General features: G+C 43.1%; 1 non-coding gene across 1 annotated transcript; it reads right to left on the bottom strand.

Annotated features, from left to right (window-relative positions):
- Positions 1-3,879: 3,879 nt before the first annotated feature.
- On the bottom strand, positions 3,880-3,981 carry LOC129032202 (U6 spliceosomal RNA). Its single transcript, XR_008501228.1, has one exon. It is a non-coding gene; the product is annotated as a U6 spliceosomal RNA (small nuclear RNA).
- Between the last annotated feature and the right edge of the window lie 462 nt (positions 3,982-4,443).

Here is a 4,443-nt window from a genome sequence, read left to right on the forward strand (position 1 = left end):
CATACTTCTGTGGTTTTGCCTACTAAAAAAATGCAATCCCCCATATCTAACACTTTAACACCGTTTACTGATGGCTCCGGTAAACATGGAAAAGCAGCTGTTTGGTGGATTCTGCATAATTCCCTCACTTGGTCTGGATTTACTAGCACTCAGAGAGCTGAGGTTGGAGCTTTAATATTGGCCTTGGAAACTTTTTCCGCTCAGCCCATCAATATTGTTAGTGACTCTGTTTACTCTGTTTGTTTATTGCAGAATCTTGAGACAGCCCTCATTTAGTCCACATTGGAGCCCATCCTGTGTGCACTTTTTCTCCAACTTCAGCATTTGTTAGATTAACATACACATCCTATTTTTATCACACATATTTGAGCCTACAGCTCACTGCCTGGTCCACTGTCACATGGCAATGATCAAGCAGACTACCAGTTATGACATCACTGCTTGACCAAGCCACCCAATTGCAACAATTTTTCCACCAAAACTGGAGAAACTTATCTAAACAATTTCAACTTACCCAGAGACTAAACAAATTATCCTGCAATGCCCAGATTGCCAGCTCAGTCATGCACCCTCCCTCCACAGGTGTTAACCCTACAGGACTAGAACCTAATCAGTTATGGCAAACAGATGTTACACACATCTGTGAATTCGGAAAACTTAGATATGTACATGTATCCGTTGATACCAATTATCACTTAATTAGCACTTATGCCTTTCCTAGAGAGTCCACCCAATATGTCATTAAACATCTTCTTTTAACTTTTGCATTTATGGGGCAGCCCACAAAAATTAAAACTGATAATGGTCCGGCTTATGCCAGCTCACAATTTCAACAATTTTGTCACACGTGGAACATCCAACATTCCACAGGCATCCCATATAACCCCAAATACAGGCCATAGAACATATCCACTCCACCCTTAAAAATATGCTCAGAAAACAAAATAGGAGGAATATGAGTAAGGGCCCTGCAATACTATTGGCACAAGCCTTATTTACCCTTAATTTTTAAAATTTAAATGATAAATTTCAATCAGCTGTAGAAAAGCACTTTGCTAAAACCGCTGAAGACATAAAACCTGCAGTTTTATGGAAAGATGTAAACAGTAATGTATGGTGTGGTCCAAGTGAATTGTTAATGTAAGGAAGAGGATATGCTTGTGTTCACACCCCCTCAGGTCCCCTTTGGATTCCAGCACAATGCATCAAAACATACCATGGCATGGCTAGGACCCAACCCAGTACCAGAAATGAAGAAAATGACCCTACAGGACCCACAGCCCCAGAAGATGTGGCTTCCTTTGATGACTAAAGCCTCAGACATTACCTAGGGGATGATGAAGAAGACAACTTAGGAGGCGGAATGAATCCTGCTCCGGACACAGACACAATTCACTCCAGATAATTTGTTCCTTGCTATGTTCTCTGTCGTATATTGCAACTCAGGTAGGGTATTGATCCTTTTTATGCTCTTGCTTTGTCTGCAACCTGTACCTGCTACACTCTGTTGGACTCATATCTTAGATCTGCCTTTCTTCACCCTGTCACCTGGGCAGACACCCCCTTTTCCACCCTCTAATAACATAACTGCTTGGCTGGGAGGGACAGATTTACCCCCAGTGGGGTCCCTCATTAATGGCATACATTGGACTAAGGTGCCTGGTAACACTACATATCACTCCACTATCCTCCCACTGTGTGTAGTTACAAAAGTTCTTACCCTTACCCTTACTGTGTACCTGCCCCAAATACAATTATGGCTACATCACGGCAAAGGAAATGCCTTAACATTCTTAGCTGCAGGTAGCCTCAAACCGGGCAATGCAATCAATGCCACTTTCCCAAACATTCCTCCCAGTACTAAAGAACAAACCCGGAAAAGTAATGGATTCCACTTTAGCTGGGAGGTCTGTCATGGGGGACAAGCCTGTAGCTTCCAGTTAGGCAATTATAACATCTTAGACTGGAGCCCCCACAGCCATTTGCAGGGCAATCATACTGATGTCGGTGTCTATCGTGGCATCAATGACAGTTTCGAAGCCACTTCCCGTTCCCCTATAATTTGGGCTGATAGGAAGATGTGACATCCCAGACCCCAAGTAGAGTCCATACCACCTCAAGACACTTTATGGCGCCTGGGACATATTAGCGCCCCCCTTAACACCTGGCATGGGACATGTCATAATTCCAGTCACAATTATACTATGACATTTTTTCATAATCACACTGATCAGTGCCTGATTTGCACTACCTATGCAGATGTTTTCCCTTACGGGAACCAATATTTCTATTACACTCCAAAACTCCACATTTGTGATCCGAGTACAGGGACAGGCTTGGTTTGCCTCTGTATCTCTAATTATAATATATCTAATTTAAATATTACCAGTGTCATGGTATTGAGGGGACAATCTGAGGCTTTTCTACCGGTCAATTTAATACATGATTGGCAAAGTTCCTCTACCCTTGCCACCTTAGAACGTGCCCTGTCCCAGTTCAGACACAAAAGATTCACAGTTACACTTATAGCCTTTATAGTCTCAGCCATAGTCATCCTAGCAATTGCTAGCGTGGCTGTAGCATCTATTACTGAATCAGTACAAATAGCTACTTTTATAGATATTTGGCAGAAATGTGTCTAATGGACTTCTCTTACAGCAGGGTATAGATCAAAAGATTCTTGCATTGTCTGCAAGCCCTGGAGGCTACCTTGGAAGATGTGGGGGAGTGACAAGATGCACTGGTATTCTGACAGCAATTAAACTGTTACTGGGAGCATAAGGATATCTGTGTCACTTCTCTACCTTGGAATCAATCAATACATAGTTGGGATGAGGTGAAACCACTTCTGGGGAACATTTCATGACAATTTAACAGCAGACATAAAGCAACTTAAAACTAAAATTCTAGAATCCCTAAATGCCATAGATCTACATGCCCAACAAATAGCCACATGGAAGGGTGTGCGAGATCATCTCTCCTGGATAGATCCCCATTCCTGGGGGCCACTCCTTCATTGGAAAAGAACGTTGCTAATTATACTCATGTTTGCTTATGTTATTTACTAATTCTAGGATGCAAAGCCAGAATATGAGCAATGACCGCCACGCCTGACAAACCTGTTCCTGCACAAATCTGTACTCTTCAATCAACAAAACCTAATGCAAAAAAAACAGAAAAAGGGGGAGATGTAGGAGATCGGTCAGGATGGTGGGAAAAATTGTAGAAAGATGCAAACCTTCTTGAAAGGCTGGGAGGTTTTACAAAAGCTTTGGAAAAGGATTTGGCTGAAGGCAGCCAGATTCTCTGAAAGCTTAGGTTAGATAACAAGGGGATGTAAAGAAACTGCTCTAGATAAGTTAGTTTACTTAGGCCTCAAAACCTGGCCTTTAATCATCTTCACACAGGACTGCTCTCTCTGGGTTGGGGGTTTGGGGGGCTGGGGGATGACCCACAAGTGTGTTGACTCAGGCCTTTGTCATTGAATCTGCACTGAATAAATGCCTGCAGCACCAGCGGGTCAGGGTCGCGGCTGCTGACTGTTTACGACACCCTCCTCAGGGTCTGTAAATGGCCAGGTCTCCTAGCCTGCTCTTTCACTGGATACCTGTGTCTGAGTGTATTCTTTCATCCATCGTTCAGCCAGGGTCTGCAGGTTGGACCTGGCACTTGGCAAAGTACTTTATATAGTGTATCACCATATGTCACTTTTATTAATTAACTTATCAATGTCCTTTATGGCATTTCCCCATCTCCAGTACAGGATTCAGTCTAGGGTCAGGTATGGCATTTTGTTGTCATTTCTCTTTAGCCTCCTTTAATCTGGCTTTCACGATGTTGATTCTCCCATCTGACCCCACTCCACCATCACCCACCACCAATGCCCTTTTCTGTTCCTCACAAATTTGTGTCATCTTTGTGCAGGGCAATGCTAATCTTCTCTGTGTCATTTCAATTTTCACATATCTGCTGCCAAAGCAAGCACCGTGCACCATTTTTGTTTCAATAGCATGTTCCTCATTGTGTGTTTGTCTCATGTTTCCTCATGGTCAGATTATATAATTTCAACCTGAATACCGTCCTATCCAGGGTGTCACATCAAGAGCCACACAATGTCATCTGTACTGCAGAAATGAGGTTAATTTTGATCACCTGGTCAAAAAGTGTTACACGGTTTCTCCTTGGTCTCGTTACCGTTTTGGTTTTTTTCTTCCTCACAACTAATAAGAAACTAATAATATGTGGGGATCACTTTAAGATTATGCAGATACCCTAACGATGACAATTGTGAGCGTACCTTTCCCATGCCAAGCACTGTGCATTCCAGATGTGGCCTCTTCCCATCCTAGGAGGGCTCCTTCATTTCTCACGACCACAAACCCATCTTCTCTTGGCTTGAAGCCCTCTCTTGGACGCACTGTATCAGGAGCAGGATCAGATCTG

This window comes from Pongo pygmaeus, chromosome 11, assembly GCF_028885625.2.
Source record: "Pongo pygmaeus isolate AG05252 chromosome 11, NHGRI_mPonPyg2-v2.0_pri, whole genome shotgun sequence".
NCBI lineage: Eukaryota > Metazoa > Chordata > Mammalia > Primates > Hominidae > Pongo > Pongo pygmaeus.